Genomic DNA, 20368 nt, shown 5'->3' on the forward strand with positions numbered 1-20368 from the left:
TGTGTCTTCATATGACTTCCATGCGCTGTAAGATGAGTGCATCTCTTCTCAGACAATGACGTACACTCATTTGCCACAGGTAGGAAATGTGTGTGTCTCCAGAGTCTTTTTGAGGAGTCTGTGGGCTCTTGCTTAAATTCTAACAAGTGTTTTTCTTTAAAAAATAAACTTTTAAACCCTCTTGATTTAGCGATGGGTGGGGATGTCATGTGGCCCCTAACTCCTGAAAGGGCTGTACTTGCTACCCTTGTAATGAAGGTAAAGTGATAAAAGTGGGGGGGGGGGGGTGTTCCCAGCCAGAACTCACTGGAATTCAGTTCTGGCACCTTTCAAGTAGGAACCATTGCCATTATAAAAGAACAAGAAAGGTGTCCATGATGAGTTCCAGCACCTCTTTCTTGAAAAATAACACTGGATAAAAGAATGACCTATAGATGGATGAGGAGTTTCTAATGTCTCATGTGTAACAAGGAGTTAATTGTTATATTACTGTGGTAATTTATGTGCAATGCTCTAGATCAGTGCTAAATGTTATGGTAAGAAATCTAGCGCAAAATTCAAACAGCACCAGTGTTTTCCTGGTCCACAAGGTAATTTTGCCCCCACCCCACTTTAAAGCAATCACTTAGATTCTGACCTCAGCAATTACAAGTTCAAGGAAAATTCATATTTCTAATTGACTGCAAAAAATTCCAGATGATAGGCTTTTGGTCTTCTAATAATGTTTTGAAGAGTGCTCCTTTTGTGATTTTACAAGTGCTTCTTAACCCTCTCTCAAAACTGACACATTGCCTTTTTAGATGAATGCTTTCTCAAATAAAGAAATATTGCTGGTTTAAATAGCTAAGGGTTTGCAAAGGGAACTGCACAGAGGGAGTGTGTCCTGGATGGCTCTGCTAGAGCTCTGTGCAGTTTTCAGTACCGCTCATCACAAAACACTTCTGGATCATTGGGCTTGGATAGGAGGGCAGTTCCTGAAGGTGTGTCCTATTATGCCCCAGGGCCATTGGCTTTTGATGGGCCTCAGGGCTCCATCTTGTCCTGAATGAAACTACTAGATGAGGTCATTGAGGAACTGTGGCTCTGATTTAATATGCAGATGGCAACCACCTCTATCTCTTTCCATCACAACTGAAGGAAAGTGTTCAAGTTCTAAATAAGTTTCTGGTGTCTGTCAATAAAGCAATGGATGAGTTGGAACCATGTGATGCTTTATCCAGACAAGACAGAGGTGATTCTGGTCAGTAGAAAGGCAAATCAGGGAACAGAACTTTGACTTGTCTTGGATATGGGATTGCATGGAAGACACCTGGACTCAGCCCTGGGGTGGATCTAGACACTGGTTAAAAACACTATAAATAAGTCAGAAATTAAATCGTTACAACAAAAAAAGGGGGGAGCCTATGTAAAAATCCATATAAATTCTTTTTTTGCTCTCTGGTGCCATCTGGTGTTGTGTGTTTATAGCACATTCAAAACATATTATTGCGACGGATGTAGCTGAGTCCCTGGATGATGATTCCAGGAATGCTTTTGTGCCGCTAAAGCTAGTGTGATGTGTTTTGGCCTGCCTGGTTTACAAATTTGGTTTGCTTGTTCAGAGATCAGAAGATCATAGGCTATTGTCTCTTGAAATGTATAAAGCCCTGCAATTATAATATTGATGGTTCCAGGTCCCTTTTAAAAGACCGGGATCAGTTTCCGTCAGAGAAGAGAGAAGGAAAACCTCTGCTGCATTGCAAATGCAGAGGTTGAAGAGATATGCGTGAGATGCACACACAGCAAGCATTACTCCAAGGAACTCTGCCTCTCTCTGTGCCCCAATGCATTTGCCTTGCAGCAAGAGTCCCCAAAGGTGAAACAAACACTGTAGTGGTTATGAATCTAATTCCGTCTCGGTATATTTCCCATACTAGGACCTGGCTTGATCTCAACACACTGACAAAAATTAGCCCTGGACTTGACTGTCATTTCTATGGTAATACGTTGACCAAAGCTTGAAGCTTTACATTTCCCAGATGACATTTTCATATTGCTCTTACAACCCAAAATACAATTGAGAAAGGCTGTCTAGTGATAGTCCTCTTTGTACAATTGTAATGCATAGCACTAAGCATGGCCTTCAGATTGAATACCTAAATGCAATGACATCTCCTTAATATTCCAGATGTCAGAGGGGACAAAATATATAAATGGCCCAAGTTATGCTTGCCAAGTGCCCTACTGTTTGTGGGCTTGTTGTTTATTTATGTATGTTTTTATGCAGCTCAGGGGTCAGGGACCTCAGCCCTTCTTCCACAGACACATTTAAAAGGCCACAGAAAGTTAATCAGACAAATGCCTGATATAATTGCTGCTAAGAGTCTTGAGGCTACCTTCTACAAAATAGCATTATCAACCAGAACCACCTTGAGATCTCTCTCTCTCTGAAGTCAAAGCCATCCCTTTTCTTAAGGCAGTTCAGATTTCTTTTCCTATCCTTACCACACCACCTAACTCCCAACTGTTGCTGGTATACTATGGTGCAGAGGTAGGGAACCTGTGGCCCTACAGATGTTGTTGGACTACAGCTCCCATCAAACACCACCATCATTGCCAGTTATGAGGGAAGCTGGGAGTTGCAAGCCTACAATGCACGGAGGGCACTAGCTTCCCCCTCCCTCCTATAGTGGCAATGATAGAGCTATGAATTAGAAGTCCCTGGTTTGAGTTTTACCTTTATCGTATATGGAACTCATCAGTCAAGGCACTCTTTCCCAGTTCCAGCACCCGCTCCAATTTGCAATATGGGAATAGTAGTAAACACTAATGCTACTGCTGCTATTCATAACCTGTTCTCCTTCCCCTCTCCGTAGATGCTTCTCACATTTTTCACACTAGAAATATCAACTCTGCTAGCAATTTCCTTTGCAATATACTAGTAAACAGCTTCTGCCTTCAGCCAGTCATATGAGTACGTGCAATGTCAGCTCAAATGTAAGAGTCTTCCAGGAACCATATTTATCAGTATCGCAATGCGTGTGCCATGCTTCAAGTGAAAAATTCATGTGTGTGTGCGTGTGTGTAGGAAAAATTACCTTATTTGCCATGCTGATTTAAAACAAGATAGATTTTTGCAAGACTGCCTCAGCGCATGTAATTAGAAATACTCTGGAAGTGGGAAGCGGAGGAAACCTTGGCTTATGGAAATCAAATTTCGAACTTTTCTTCAGAGCGCTCTAATTACAATCCCTCACATTCCGTTTATTTTCCTAACAGCACACAAGGCTGCCTTAGTCTTCCCCGCCTCAAGACCGTTCTATGATCTTACACTCTGCGGTGCTCTCCTCAGGCAACAGAGGGAAGCAGACGATAGTTAAGGCAGCACAGATGAGTCTAAAGCAAATTGCGACTTTGCTAGATGAATGTACTCTGCGTGTGCCCCAGGCGTCTGGTGTTGACATTTACCTTCTGCTCCCCATTATAGACAATGAAAAGACTGTTCACAAAGAGCTTGGGGAAAATTGTCACTCATCCAATAACTTTTAAATAGACATGCAAACAACCCTGGTTTTCATGTTGTGCGAGTAAATGTTTTTTTCCTGAGTGACCAGGACATCTGTTAGTAGTGGAGAATACGATACTAGCTTTGATTTTTCAAATATCTGTGCTTCGTGATTGCAGATAATGGCCACATTGCAGAGACATTAGGTGTGCTGAAGTCCCATCTAAATCAGTGAGACTCCGGGCCTGCTCACACATACACTTTCTTCCCATAGCAACTGTAGCAGCAAGCGGTCGGTTTCAGTTGTTGCAAAGCAAACCACAAACAGAACTTTCATAACATCAGATGCCAACACAAACTGGTCTGCGTGATCTGCGCACACTCGTGTAGTCACAACCAATATATTAGGCAAAAGGGCACCACTGTGTTTGGGGGAGACATTTGAATCCGTTCGCATTTGAAGTTGAATCTATCATATGTACTGCTCCACCTTGTTTTACCCTAATTCACACAGAAAATATAAGCAAGGCTACTGCACATGCCTTCAGGTGACTGTGGCAGCTGGCAAAGCCAACAACAGCTCCAACTTTATGTTATTACTTTTCCCTTGCAGTTTACGAAGCAGGGTACTTTCACAAAGCAGCTTACAAAATAAAAATAGAAAATACATCACAACCAAAAGAAAACGGAAGCAAGCCAGGCGGAACATTAAAATCAGGCTACAACAGCAATTTGTTTTAGCATAATAAACCATAACCCATGTTTTAAAAGCTGGCTGGAACAGGCCAGTCTAAATGTGGGAGAAAATATGGAAGATCTCTACTGACAAGGAATTCCCTTACGGAAACCTTCCCCAACGTTGTGCCCTCCAGATGTTTTGTACTTCGATTTCCATCATCCCTGATGGTTGGGCCAAGCTGGTAGGGGTTGATGGGAGTTGGAGCCCACAAAACTGCAGGGCACCATGTTAAGGGCTATAACTCCATGACAGAGTCCCAGGTTCAATCTCCCCCAAGAAAATCATTGTTTTAACAAATGGCATTTGGGTTTTCTGCGGATTACCATTTGTTCCAATTTAGCACCAAAGAGTGGGTTTTCCAGGGAAAAGTGATGGGGGCAAAAACAAAACCACTCTGATCCATGCCTATAAAGTGGGGGACAAGCAGAGAACTGAACTTAAAAATGGATAAATGAGAAACCAAAATTGATAGATTCGCCCATCTCTAGTCACAGTATCTACTTTTGCTGTAATGAATCCTGAGCCAGAAGGACAAACAGACTGACTTGGTATACAGTAGCTTTCCAGGTAGCATAAACTTGGTCCTGGCATCGAAAAGGCCACCTCTCTTTATTGGCCTCATGAATAAATAGGGCAGCTTGCAGGGACTCTGTTCCTGACCTTGAAGGTTGAACAGGGTCATAGAAGAGTAGGAACGTTCTCTTACCCATATGTTCACTTGCTCACCCATTGTGCCACCCTTCATGCTTTCATGATCTCAGAACTATTTCCTCTAAACCGACTTGTTAAATGTGTGAGAAAATTGACAGGTGTGTGTAAACCCATGCAGACTATGCATAGGGATAGAAAACACTTCTGTGGTTTAGAGAAGTTTAAGCCCAAGATCAAAGTGTTCTGTATTCTATCTCCCCACCCTGTTTCTGATTTCTCTTCACATGGCTCTGGAAATTGGACTCCTGCTAAGATAAATACTTCATTACAGCACTGCAGATGAGTGGAGCGTCCCCTAGCCAGTAACCAGCTCAATCAACTGACTTTCTATTAGTTTATTTTTAATCAATTGTCATTAGGAAAACAAAATTAGAAAGCTCAAGGCAGCAAATCAAATGCAATACAATTTTCTTTAGGGACCTGATCAGTTGAAACTCCACTGTAAATCATCTTACACTTGAAAGATTACACACTATGTCTTACCCAGATGAACAGTATGCTTCTTTATTAAAACACAACTTTCTCTTTCTAATTCTTTTGTCGGGGGGGGGGGGGGTTATTAGGTGGGCTTGAAGGCCATGCATGAGAAACTTCAAACTTTTTTAAAAAAGTAAAATACTGTATGACCACGAGCCTACAAAGTATAAGTTAAGATAGAGTGAGCATCCTGTAATAGCTTTCCTCTCCCCCCGCCCACCATCTACTCTGTTATTGATTTGTGCAAATGGGTTGTTTTCCAACTACTGTACACTTGCAATCTACACTTTAGACCAACCCTTGACAATATTTCCAATAATGCTGAACTGAAACGGTGGAGGAGCTTTTAAGAACCCACCTACTGTTAAACAAAACCCTCCCTTTGGGCAGTTTTATACACCTTTGTGAAAGGGTGCAATGGTGTCTGTGTGTGTGTGTGAGTGTGTGTGAGTGAGAGAGAGAATGGGAGGGAAAATCCAGCTTTACAAGGCTGTGGAAAAATATCCTGGGGAAAGAGAGAGAGAGATGTTATGAAGCAGCTAGAGATTGATGCTCCCTCAACTTGGAATGTGCACCCCACTGAATGAAATGTCGTGCAAGGGGAGTACAGTGGTACCTCAGTTACATACGCTTCAGGTTACATACGCTTCAGGTTACACACTCCACTAAGCCAGAAATAGTGCTTCAGGTTAAGAACTTTGCTTCAGGATAAGAACAGAAATCGGGCTCCAACGGCACGGCGGCAGCAGGAGGCCCCATTAGCTACAGTGGTGCTTCAGGTTAAGAACAGTTTCAGGTTAAGAACCGGACTTGCGGAACAAATTACCGCATTTTTCGCTCTATAACACGCACCAGACCATAACACGCACGTAGTTTTTAGAGGAGGAAAACAAGAAAAAAAATATTCTAAACAAAATAGTGGATATATGATTTTTGTGGTTCATGCTGTGGCCACAGACATGTGATCTGACAGTGAGTTTGGAGTAGCCCAATGCAAAAATCCTGAGGATACATGTGGATCCATGCTTTGTAACCACAGAGGAGGGAAGGAAGGGGAACCATGGATCCTCTGCTCACGACTGCAGCAGATCCCACCCCCCCGTCACCCGCAGACATTCGCTCCATAACACGCACAGACATTTCCCCTTACTTTCTAGGAGGAAAAAAGTGAGTGTTATGGTGCAAAAAATACAGTAAGTACTTAACCCAAGGTACCACTGTATAACTATGTGCATCATGACATGTATCACAATGCAGATGCCATTCCTCAGCATCTGCACTGCCTTCCTTTTCGAAGAGTTGCAAAGATTACCTTGTGAGTAGCAGTGCATATGTATCCCCTCTTCTTCAAGCAGCAGCAGACTGAGGAAGGATGGCTGCAAGCAGACATGAAAAATATGCAAGAGTGTGAAAGAGGTAGGTCCCCTCCCACATATATCTTTCATGCTTCCCCCAAAATGGCATCTTTCATAGCAAAGGTAAACCTGTTGACCAATTGCAGTCATTAACAGTCGTCAACAGGTTTACCACACCTATCAGCCAATCACCCATTCCTACCACCCTTCTGAGTAATAGCCCTCCCCACCCTCTCACTATATATAATGGTCTGGTGACTTCTGTTTCAGTGTATCTGAAGAAGTGTGCATGCACACGAAAGCTCCTACCAATAACAAACTTAGTTGGTCTCTAAGGTGCTACTGGAAGGAATTTTTTCATTCATTTATAGTACTCATAACTCACATCTTTGTCCATAACAAAATGCATAAGCAACTGTGAAACATATTAAAAGATCATTACAAACACAATCCCAATGAAACATGGTAATGATGGTAACCAGAAAACCAAATGAAATTAAAAATTAATGCAATGCAAAACACACATGCAAACAAATTTTCAGCAAAAAAACTAAAGGCCTTCTGGAATAAATCCACAAAATGGGGGCACCACTGAAGTGAAAAGCCCTCAGCTTTGATAGCCATTCATTTCAACTCCAGAGGAAGATGGGGCTCAGAGCAGTATCTTGTAAAATGGCTGAAGGAAGAGTAATATGAGGCAGTCCCTTACTATCTTGCTTGCTTTGTGAATCACAGATTTTGTGTGCCACAGATTCTATCAAATTTATTACAGTATTTAGATTATTGACTCATTTGTTGTTGTTGTTTTTTTTTTGCATAGAACCCGTTGCATACAATTATGTCCATATCAGTGACATCCCATTTGTTCTGCCTGAGCCAAAACAGCAGCCCTTTTCGATCTGCCTATAATCAATAAGCGGCATTGTACTGTACTGTCATGTTTCCTCTGATTTGGAACTGCAGCTGTTCACAAATTTGCACTTGGAATATATCTTTCCTACTCCCTTTGGCAACAGTTTGCATTCCAGTGCTTCTGTTCCAGGCCTCCTGTCACTGAAAAGATTAACACTATACAGGCATGCCACACTAGCCACGTCCCTTTCCTCCCTTCTGGTTCATACTGCACTGCAGAGCCATGTTAAACTGAAGTGGATTTAACTGGCCACTCAGCTTGATGAACGGACCTGGTGTGTTCCAAGTGTAGGTCACCTGGGATGTACCATTTAAACTTCTGTTTACACAGTTTGAGATGTGGGAGGATGGGAGCTGGTTCTCTTGTCTTGTTTAAGGGTGAACAATTTGCCACCCAGATGGCTGGGCAGTGTAGCATCTAAGCAAAACATGGACAGTTTCCCTGGAAGCAAAGGGATGTTTTCAGCTGAGACAAAAAAGAAACATGAAAAAGAAAAGGACAGCAGTCAAGCATTTGACAACACAATCAAACACACATCAGATGTGTAATACATATAGGAAAAATCAGTTCTCAAGACCAATGTGAAAATAATAAAATAATACCGAAATTATTCTTCTCCTCTCCTTCTTCCACTCCTCCCATGTCCTCTCCCCTTCAATCAATATTTCTAATGTCCTAGGGCTAATTAACATACAAAATAAAAAACAGTTTAAAACAAATTACAATCACAAACTAGGGCAAGTCCTAAAATATGTCTCTATCTGTCCATCTATCTCAAGTTTCAAAGGGCGGGGTATAGAAGTGCATATTCAGCATCTGACCAAAACAGCAGAGTGAAGGTGCCAGTTGCACCTCGGTGGCAGAGAATTCCATAGTTTAGGGGCTGCCACAGAGAATGCCCTCTCCCAGGTCCCTGCTCCCATACTTCTCAGGGCAGTGGAACTACCTAGAGGGCCCCCTCTACTGATCTGATGTGCAGGATATAGATGACTGCGCTCAGCAATGGGGTTTAAAAAATAATGATGCCAAGACTGTATGTGAAGGAGTTGGGAGATGTTGAATGGTTCGTGTAACACAAAGCTGGCTATGAAGACAATGCTGGCCCCACAGTCCTACATTTTAGCCACCTAGAAGTCTACACGTGGCCCTTGTCAGCAATCTTTCTAAAAAGTAGTAGTAGTAGTAGTAGTAGTAGTAGTAGTAGTAGTAGTAGTAGTGTGGGTCATATTTTGAAATGAGCAAGGGCCAAAGAGCCATCCATATTGGCTCTATCCACTGGAGGCCTCAAGCCAAGATGGAGGTAAAGTGCATGGCTGCCAAGAGTCTTTGGAAGAGTCTTTTCATTTCAAGCACCTCAGCTATTCAATCCCCCAGTTGCTTATGTTTTGGTTCATGAAAGAGTTGGAGCAGTTTAAGAGAACAAGGGTGAACTTTGACAGCAGCACCAGGAAAAAGATTGGCCCTACCATGACAACTGACATATCAAGCAGCTGATTATGGGTATCATGAAAAAGCAACAAATGGTGACTTAGTTTAGTATTACAATATTTTTGCTGGTACAACCACGGGGCTTACACCAGTTTCACAATGCCTCAAAACATAATGCTTTTCAGTGGACTCAGATGACACATATACCTTTATCCATGTTGCACTCAAATTGCAAGGGAGCTCTAGGGAATGAAATGCCTGCACTCCTAGTGAAGATCAAGCTACTTACTACACAAAATGATGGGATTGCTTTGTCTTTAAAGAAATGGACTTCTCTTTATTAGCTCTTGATGGTGGAGCTGCTTCTCTCCTGCCCCTTCACCCTCTTCACTGGCATGCAAATTAAGTTGGAGAATAACTCTGCATTAATCCCTCATGACCTCCTATACAAGGCCATTTTCTTTTGAAAAGAGGATTGGTCCTGAGCACCCACAGAGTCTTCCCATGCAATTTATGAACTACCCTCAAGCACTGCTGACAGCCTGATACATGGGTCAGCAGCACATCAGTTTTTCTTGGTGAATTATTAAGCTATTAACTCTATAGCTTTCTCAGCTTTAAAAAGTGCACTTTTGCTGTGCACACAGAGGATGAATAGCCTCAATAAATTCCATTAGGCTAAGGAACAATAAGAATAGCAGAGTGTTGACTTTAGGAAAATGAATGCAGCCCAGGGATTTGTAGCATTGCATGGTACTCTCTTTTCTTTAGGTGGTTTGGGAACTTGTTCTCTCTCTCTCTCTCAGGAGGCATCTGCAGTGAAGTTTAATTTCTACATTTGCTTCTAGATTAGCACATGACTTGAAGCAACCTAACCACCCTAACAGGGATGAAGCAACCTAACAGGGATGAAGGCAAAAAAGCACTTGGCCTTCTTTGCCCTCGCTTCCATACTTCCCAGAATCTGATTGACTGGGGCAACTCCAAAAACACTACGGGGAGAAGGTGCAGCTCACTGGCTATTCAAGTAAGGCAAGCCCACCATGAAAATTTATTAGAAAGTCTCCCTTCTCCCTATAAATGGACAGAAATTCTCTGTCCATTTTTACAGGTGGAGAATGGTATTATGAAAGGTGAGAGGGAACTTCAGGCCAGCCTTTGAGAGAAGATGAAGAACATCGTAACTATTTATTTTAGTCTTCTCAACTGATAAGAAAGGAGCCACTTCTGCTGATTGTAACTTCATCTTTGCTATAAAAAACCCTCTCAAAACTTTCTATTCTGATTTTAAAACAAATGCTAGCTACCTCTCATTTTCATAGATATGAATAAACGATGCAAATATATATGCCTATCAATTCATTGAAAAAGTCTATGGCTGTAGATTTTAAATTCTTGTTTTCCAATTTAGCATGTTTTAATTTTATGCAATTATTCAGTGCAGTATGTCAAAATCTCTACTCCTGCTGCTAAAGATGAGTGTCCTACCTATGAGTAAATGTAGGAATTGGACTTATCTCAGATCTGTGCCTCTGGACAGGAGACCATATGCAAACTGCATAAGCATGCCAGTGCCTCAAATTAGACTTCCTAAAGAATAACAACTTTAGTTCCTCTGCCTCACTCTGGGAAATAAATCTTTTAGAAGATTTGGGGATAGAAGATTGTCAGTTGTTGCTCTTTCCAGACTGCAACTTCCTTGTATTCTGCACCCAAATATGATATTAGCATCAAATGGCTTTTTGTTTACTACTCAGTGGAAGAAAGGCAGAATCCCAGAAGTTTTGTATTTTTTACTGCTGTTTTGCCTCTTATTTAGAAATCAGTCATCATCAGTGAAACTTAGAGAGATTAGTATGGATGAAGACCTTGCATTGCCACTGCTCATCTAAGTCGTGCACTTACAGACTCTCTTGATGAAGTCTCCCTTCCCTCCATGAATATTTTTTCTTCATCCAAGAATATTACTCGGAACACCTCATGTGCAGTGTGATTACTGAACACACTGCAGTTTAGTTCTGCTCAAAGAACCATAATTGGATATATCAAGTTTTCTACTTAAGAAATCAGTCTTGAATCTTCACCGTTCACCAATTTGTCCCACTGATAACTTACTTGTTAAAAGCAATCAGTGGCACACCTCAGTGGGTGCTTCCCCCTACCTTATTTCTCTCTCAGCTGGCTACAAATGTTCTCACCCCCTGAGCTTTTTATGATATGTGTGTAGCAGAGATGCAGCATGCCTGGCCTCATCAGATTTTCCAGGCTGCTGTGCTTCAAGACTAAAGGTCAACAACAAACCAAAGCCCCTTGGGCCAGATACCCAGGGATTACTCAGTCAAAGCACATCACACTTTCTCCTGCTTAGAGAAGATGGTAGAAGAATCCCACCTCCCCACCCTGCACTGTGTGCATGGAATTCTCTCTACACATTATTGCAATCTCTGTAAATTCAAGGCCACATCCTAGGAAGACAGAGTCAAAAGTTCTTATGTGATTTTTTTTTTGGGGGGGGGGGAGTCTTCGGACAAATAGCACTCACTCCAGTTGCGATTCCCCAAAACGAAAGTCATACTTTCTCCAACCTAGGTATTATCCTCTATGAATGGCTAGTAGGCATTATCTTCTATGAATTTGTCCAATAGTTGCCATCAGTGGGCAAAGCTGATAAGATCAGAGATGCATCTGACCCAGAAATTTGCCTATCAAGGTAAATGTGGAATTTTCTGCTCAGAAAAAAAAAATCCAAAGGGTGTCAAGGGCAACAAAAAAGAGTTTCATTTAGACTAAATTGCATTTATCTGGATAATTCATCTCATTCCTATAAGCCCCTCCATATGTGGAAGCCTATTTCTGCACAAGGAAACATCTATTGGATCCTAACTTATATTTTATTGAAAGAATTTATTTTTTTTACTTTATTAAAGGCATTTTCAATCTATTTTCCTTTGACTAGAAAATAAAATTAATTTTAGAAGAGACTCAATAGCTCTAGGGCTACAGTGACTTTCACAACACAAGTATTGATTCTTCAGGGGAAAAAATTAAATAAAACTGCAACAAAAGGGCAAAGTAGTTTCCTGACATCTACAGCTGAACATGCCATTGCAACTGAATAGACTGTAGATATGTGTGTATGTGTGTGTGTGTGTGTGTGTGTGTGTATGCATATGCTTTGCTTTGTGGGGGTCTTTATCTTGTAAAATAAATTAAAATGTTATGATTGCATTTTTTATGCTTATGTTACTCATTGTTTAGGGTATGAAAGCACAGAGATCTCAACTCAACTAAAAGTAAAGTACAACTAGTCACCCATAGCAACTATTGGCCCTAGATGTGTGATCCTATCGGCATCACAAGCTGTATTCAGAGTGGGGACTGAATGAGCATAATGATGCAATTTGGATGCACTAGGGTAGCCACCCATCACAAAAAAAGAAGACACAGATTTGCAAACAAGTTGCATGTTCAGTTATTTATATTTTGTGTCATTCCTGAAGTTTCTGCACTGTGTACCTAAAAACTATGGAAAGCAAGAAAGCATATATATTGCATAAAATCAGTTAAAATTAATCATTAATGAAACTTCCTTAAAATGCCTTGTCTCCCTTATTAAGGGTTCTGAATCCTTAAACTGGCTTTGTATAAGACAGACCTTCAAACAAAAGATGCCTCCAAATAAAGCGGGGATGGAAAGAAGGTAGATCAGAATCTACTTGAAGAACTCTGGATGATTCGCAGTTGATCAGCAAAGTATTCTGAGCGTCACTTCTTCCACAGCAGATGCTGTTGAGATGAGGAAAGCTTGGGGTGAGGAAAACTAGGCATGGGTTTTATGGGATAGGATTTTGAGCTCACAGTCCTGTACTGAAAAAAAGAAGTTTGGGCTTCTTGGAGGAACTGGACATGGAGAAAGAGGTTAATTTCATTCATGGACCCATATGTATGAGATGTATGAGATAAACCAACAGGGGAAAGGTCAGCCATAACAATGGTCCAGTGATTAAGGCATGTTAGCTCATGTCTGTGAGTCCATGAGTCAGAGTTTGTGTTAAGTCTTGAATTGCTGTTGCAACAGACATGCTTTTGACATATATATCTGTATCTGTATCTGCAAAACCTACAAGCTGTATGTATATACAGTAGTAACTCTGGTTAAGAACTTAATTCGTTCCGGAGGTCTCTTCTTAACCAGAAACTGTTCTTAACCTGAGCTATCATTTTAGCTAATGGGGCGTCCTGCTGCTGCCACGCCGCCAACGCACAATTTCTGTTCTTATTCTGAAGTAAAGTTCTTAACCCGAGGTACTACTTCCGGGTTAGCGGAGTCTGTAACCTGAAGCGTTTGTAACCCGAAGCGTTTGTAACCCGAGGTACCACTGTATCCAGAACTGTATTACTGAAGCCTGATCTTCTGCAGCAATGAACTGTTTTATACCTTAAGCAGCCGCTGTGTGGTGACTGGAACCAGGAGCAACTTCCACTTTGTGGCTATCTCACCTCAGATCCCCAACAGGGCTGAGCTCAGAGGCAGCCCACTTCTTAGTTCTGTGTCCTGAACTTCCACATGCCACAATTTTGCACATGACTCTGGGTGGTAGACCTTGGTGTTCAAATCACAAAACCAACATATATCCTGCAAGTTTGAAATCTGCCTACCCTGGAAACAGAGGACTGGTCAGCCCTTCAAAGAGTGCATTGTCCTCTGTGAAATAGGACACATGGCAACCCAGGTTTACACCCACATCAGATAGTAGACTTTGCTGTTGGATTCAGTAGATTTTCCTTAAGACAATTCTTTAAGGATTGTTGCTTTTTAAAAAACGATGTTAAAGTCACTCAACAATAAACTACTGTTTCCAGCAAAAGATTGTACAAGGAAATGAAATATCTCTGTACAAACCGCATGCATAAACAGGAGGGAGCATTTCCTCCCCTCTTTTGTGAGATCCTGCTCACCTTTCATCCACAAAACATTTCAAGCTCCATTTCCTCCAAAATGCTGATAACTACCATTACCTGAACTAATTGAGAATCATTATCTGCTGCTCTAACTAAAGGCCTCCTGTGATCTCTAAACCTCCTTTAATGTCTTCATGAGAAACAGCACACAGAGGAGGCAACTGGAGGGTAGAAGGAACTGACAGCTAAAAATACGGATGACACCCAGGGGATATTATTTAATTCATCATTACAGAACAGTATGACTGGGCCTTTATGGCATCATCTTCAAAATATATGGAAACTACAAACATTGTCTCAGAGAGTGAGAGTGAGGAGCAGGGCAAAACTCCCTGCCTCTTCAACAAGTATGGTTCTGTTTAAGCATGTTAAGACAGACACTGGGACACTTTGTATGTTTTTCGGAGTACAGCTAAGAGATTTTATGGGTGAGCCTAAAAAATGTTAAAATGATGCAAGCATGAGTTCTGAAAATGCATGCATCATGCAGGTACAGAACTCCCAAAATCATGATTGGCTGCAGCTCTCTTGCTGGAGATAAACACATTATATATTTTATTTATGCATATCTGATTCTGAACATGGCAGCTGTGTTCTAGTGCCACAGATGATAGGATCAACTCAGAAAGACAGCAGCCTCAAGGAGCTATATTTTTAAAAGTGAGCAACCTTTTTGGTCCATGGTCCACTTGTGGAGGTGGATTGCTCCTCGGAGGCCATGTGGCCAATACTGGTGGGTGGGTGGAGCCATTTACACACAGTAATTGACATACATCTAACACAGAGAGACAGAGATCCTTTCCTCTCACACTAACACACGACTATTGGAGAAAAGCAAATACATTTCCTTCTCTTAAGCTTCCAGTTAATGCATGTGTTACTTTAAACCACACAAGGGCACTGTTTGTCCACTCCAAAAAATGGAGCCATTTTGTTTGTTGCTCTCTCCAGACAATATGTGATATTTTCTCTGTCTCATTTCCACTCCTCCTGTAAATAGTTCCTACATGAATAAAGCCTCTGAACTCCAGAAGCTAAGTGATTGTTCCAATCTAATTCACCCAAGCTAAAGGTCAGCTGACATAATCAGAGTGAATGCAAGCATGCATGCACATATGAACTATTTTGCTGGAGGGCATTTTTTTTTTTTACAAGGGAGGAGGGATCCACTCACCATGCTCCACCTCCACTCCAGTGGTCTGCTGCCAATCTTATTGTTAGAAATGTGGCTTGTGCATACTTTTTTTTTTTTTTTTTTTTACTTTGAAGCAGGCCCTTTAGGGACAGAAGATACAATTTATGGGGCAGATTTGGCCCAGGTGATATAAGTTGCTGTCCGCCAGTTTTCAGAGACATGAGGGTCTTTGGGGTAGCCACAATCATCAAATCACAAAGAATGAACTCATGTCTCATGATTCCTTCTACTGCTGCATGAAGAAATGTGACAAATGTCATTTCTTGTCAAGCCATCAGACTAAGTATTTTACGCAGATAGCTTGCAGCTGTTGCCCTTCTTATATCAATATAGATTTTTACTGACAGCTAAAAAAAACCCAACGAAACCTTACCGTGTGTTCAGAGTCAATGAAACCTTCAATATCTGCTTGAAAGTCCTTTCTTCCTCCTTTTGAATATTATTTGGTATCCTTTGCCTTCACATAAAACCAAACACCATGAAGCTCAAAAACATTCAAGTGAAATGCACTGAGCATCAATATTGTAACTGGGCCCAGGATGGGGCCAAGAGTGAATAATCCTTTCCTGGCACCAAATCAAATGAAGCTGGGTAGGAAGAAGGAGGAATTTGCCTTCCTATCTCTTCTCCGTTGTGCAAGGAAGAAAGGTCAGTGATTACAAATGAAATGATGCAATTAGACACTTCAAGGGGTATCATTTTCACTTGATTTTTATCCTCAGCCAAAGCTACCATTCTATCATATCCTCCATATGAACCTATATAATGGGGACACTTCCAATTTTCTCTGTGTGCACAATACTTACTGGTACTGTTGACCTTGATAGCAGTATTTCAGCATTTTACACTTCTGTTTCAGCTACAGTGGGGAAGAGCAGTTAAAAGGAAAAGAGGGATAAAGTGCCACTGGTGTATTAGATCAGAGCAATGTACTTATGGCTATTCAGGGATAAGATGCATGTTTATATCAAACAAGTGAAAGGGTGTTTTATGTTAATGTGACTGACACAGTTAAAATACCAAGTAAGGGAGAGTCACGATTCACTTAAATCTCAACCAGGTCAAAGGTTTAACTGAAGGAATAACACCATCCAGGTCTCTATCATCGTATAAGATGAATGATCAGTGGAGCAGAATGTATCATATAAGAAAAGATAACTGTTTGGACCAAAGGCTAAACATATAACACAAAGGAGAGAATTGTCAGGAAGTCTAAAACTTGAACTGGGATCGAACCTTTCATTGAGGCTGGAAGCCTGTGACGAAGGGTCAAAGTAGGTGTGGTGCTAAATGTATCAGCAATCTTTTTTATTTTATTTTAAAGTAGCAATAGCAGATGGAGGGGCAGTTTTCATTGGGGCAACAGGAAATGGGTTTAATCTCTTCCTCTCTGCTGCCATCCAGACAAAAAATTGTCCTATTGGAGCAATTCCATGGGCCTTTTGAAGTAAAGTTACAGGGAACCAGCCAAAGGGCCTTCTTGGTAGTGGCACCCACCCTGTGGAATGCCCTCCCACCAGATGCCAAACAGTTAAACAACTATATGGGTTTTAGAAGACATCTGAAGGCAGGCCTATACAGGGAAGTTTTTAATGTTTGAGGGTTTTATGTTCTCGAAGCTACGAACATGAATTTGACCAAACTGCGGGAGGCAGTGGAAGACAGGAGTGCCTGGCATGCTCTGCTCCATGGGATCATGAAGAGTCTGACACGACTAAATAACTAAACAACAACAACAACATTTTATTGGGAGTTGCCCAGAGTAGCTGTCATTCTTACTAAAATGGTATTGGAGCCCCCATGGAATGTTTTAATTGAATAATAAAGTAATAATTAATAATTAATACTATTACAGTGGTGCCTCGCAAGACAAAAAGAATCCGTTCCGTGAGTCTCTTCGTCTAGCGGTTTTTTCGTCTTGCGAAGCAACCCCATTAGCGGATTAGCGCTATTAGCGGTTTAGCGGCTATTAGCGGCTATTAAAGGCTCAAGGGATTAGCGGATTAGCTGCTAAAAGGCTATTTAGATCAGTCTTGGTCAATCCAGAGGCTTTGTTGGAACACTGAGTTCCTCTCGTAGAGGGGATTGGCTGGGGGGGTGTCACAGGGAAAGGTGTAAGGGGATAACCTTTTATGTAACTCTCACTGAGTAACAATGAAGAAAGTGAAGGCAACTCAGTTGCCCTGCTTCTTCCCCACCCCTTTTCTTTACAGTTTGTAAAAGGCAGTGTTGGGTTTGTTATAAGCAAAGTTTGTCAGGTAATGAAAGAAATCTATGTTAAAGAAGTCAAGCTTCCAATGATCATCATTCCTGTTAAAAAGACCTTGGCTGTTGCAATAAGCTATATATGTTTCACATTCCTCTTTCCATCTGTGCACGAATAGAGCTCCTATGCCAAGACAAGGGGAAGCAACCATAGCTTATTGGCATGGCCGAAATCTTGCAGGCATGGGAGCCTAATTCAATTGCTGGCACCTCCTGCAAAAAAAATTCAGGTACTGCACCCTATTCTCAGGTCCCAGGAACTGTTTTGCTAAGGGCCAAATTCGATGTGATAACTCACCTGCAATCAAGTGAATAATAATACAGTGGTGCCCCGCAAGACGAATGCCTCGCAAGACGGAAAACCCGCTAGACGAAAGGCTTTTCTGTTTTGGAGGTGCTTCGCAGGACGAATTTGCTATGGGCTTGCTTTGCAAGACGAAAATGTCTTGCGATTCCTGGGGGGTCCCCACCCCCTTTTTCTAAGGCACTAAGCACTAAGGAGTGTCTCCACCCCCATCGTTCTGCCCAGACATTGAGGTCCAGCTCCGAGCGCCTTCTGGTGGTTCCCTCACTGTGAGAAGTGAGGTTACAAGGAACCAGACAGAGGGCCTTCTTGGTGGTGGCGCCTGCCCTGTGGAACACCCATCAGATGTCAAGGAAATAAACAACTATCTGACTTTTAGAAGACATCCGAAGGCAGCCCTGTTTAGGGAAGCTTTTAATGTTTGATGTTTTATTCTGTTTTTAATTTGTTGGGAGCCACCCAGAGTGGTTGGGGAAACCCAGCCAGATGGGCGGGGTATAAATAATAAATTTACTACTACTACTACTACTAGTACTATGGGAAGCCCACAAGCAGCCCTCTCCTGCTGTAGTTTCCCAGTGGCTGGTAATTCATAGACAGCACATAGGCATTGTGGACTTCTGCATACTGCACTTCTCCAGTTCTGGTTCAAGCAGACAAGAGGGACTCTTGGCTGCAGAGGTGCCAACTTGCACCCAAGATTGAGAGGGCCCAGCATGCATCACATGTGTGTGATGTCATGCGTGCAATGTGCGACATGTTCGATGTCACATCATTGGGAGGAGGCCGAAAGTGGAGCCCAGGATGAGGTGGCTTCAGTGGCCGGTGGCTCCTCATCTCTCATGCTCAGGAGGAACCAACCTCTGAAGCTGTGTCAAACTCAGCTCCACGTCCGGCCTCCTCAGCTCCCTTCCAACAAATATTGAGGGGGCTGAAGACACTTCAGCCCCATGGAGTTGGTGTGCCAGCTTGGCTGGAAACTCCTCGTCCCAGGTCTGGATTTGGGTGATGCCTCAGTGATCAAGGACTCAGCTACATTATAACACTGTGATACCAGATGGTGCTGTGGAGTTCTGTCTTTCAGCAACATGATTTCCTATTATGAAGTTTACAACACGTTTTCCTGAAGCATTTTTTTGAAGTGTCTAGATCCAGCCCAAGTCTGGCTCTGACAAAAATATAAAAGTCAGCAGCTATTAGAAGATCCCTTCACACCTATTTAGTTGTTGATCTCCTTCACAACAGAACTCAGTGGTTGACTGAAGACTTTAAAAAGCTTATTTCCTGGAAAAGTAAAAACCATTCCTTGTTATATATTTTTAAAAAACAGGTAATTTGAAGCTTGTGGCTGGCTCAACATATTTATGAATATATGCAAACCTGTTGTAGGACGATATTGCCAACTTTGGATTATGTAGACCCACTGTGCCACGATTCTTATCTCTGATACAGGAAGGTTTTTTGAGGGGTAGGGAGATGTTTTTTGTTCAAAGATAGTTTAATGAAAATCCCAAAGCTTGAAATTGTGTTCAATCATGGGGAGCAAAGTATATCTATCATCAGTGTCAGGTAATGGGATGCTGGATTTGACAGGCAACGGGTCCCAAATTTCCTGTGACATAGTGCATAAATACAGAGCATGTTTTGTATGAGATCTAAAAGCAAATACTTATTTCTAAACTGTAGGTTTGCTTGGGAATCTGACATTTCATAGCTCTGCATTAGAGATTTAGTCTCTTTTTTTGTATCATACACTTTTCCAGATTCAACACTTCCAAACTTCCCTGCAGATCAGAACACAACTCCCACTTGGATTGCTCACAACTCCAGATTTTGCAGTGGCAGCATTGCATAAAAAATACATACATGTAAAAGCTGTGTAATAAGTGCAGCACAAATCAGAACAAAATGCACCCTTTGGAACGTAATTTCATGCCACACAAAACATCTATAATCAAATGCTAGTAAAATCCATAATGGGACAGAATTAGCTGCTGTGTCCATCCCTGCTCTGTATCTGTTTCATCAACATTATAAAATCCACAAATAAAAAATTGCATTTGTGTGTGTGTGTGTGTGCTAGCTTTTTATGGGCCAGTTCAAGGCCACTGTTCTCCTTTCATGTGCTTCAGACCAAACTTGGAGCAGATAGCCATAGAACTCATGGACACCTTATTGAGTGCAGGGTGATCAGATCATGAGACATCAAGTCTCTGAACCAGCTTCTCAAATCAGGTATTAAGTCATTAGTCCACTGACATTCTAGGGAGGAAAATGTTAGCAAGGACCATGTTCCTTTGAACCTTTTCAATCCTGACTGTGCCACTTGCTGAAGCCTCACCTGTATCTTCTTTTTACATTTTCATTCTCTCAGATGATCACAAGGGTAGTTTGGAGGTGCGATGCTGAGCACTGTTGGCTCTGAACCTTCATAATACACGGGGACACAGTCTTGGAAATCAAACCCATTTTTGACCCATACTAAATTGACTTGTAATCAGAGGGAATGATGACTCTGCAGCAATCTTTTCCCAC

General features: G+C 41.7%; 1 protein-coding gene across 1 annotated transcript in view; it reads right to left on the bottom strand.

The window, feature by feature from the left end:
* The window catches only part of LOC310677313 (uncharacterized protein), a 728781-nt gene that overhangs the window by 293576 nt on the left and 414837 nt on the right, over positions 1-20368 (bottom strand). The window lies entirely within an intron of this gene.

The sequence above is a fragment of the Podarcis tiliguerta genome (genome assembly GCF_965153285.1).
Source record: "Podarcis tiliguerta genome assembly, chromosome: 5".
Taxonomy (NCBI): Eukaryota; Metazoa; Chordata; class Lepidosauria; order Squamata; family Lacertidae; genus Podarcis; species Podarcis tiliguerta.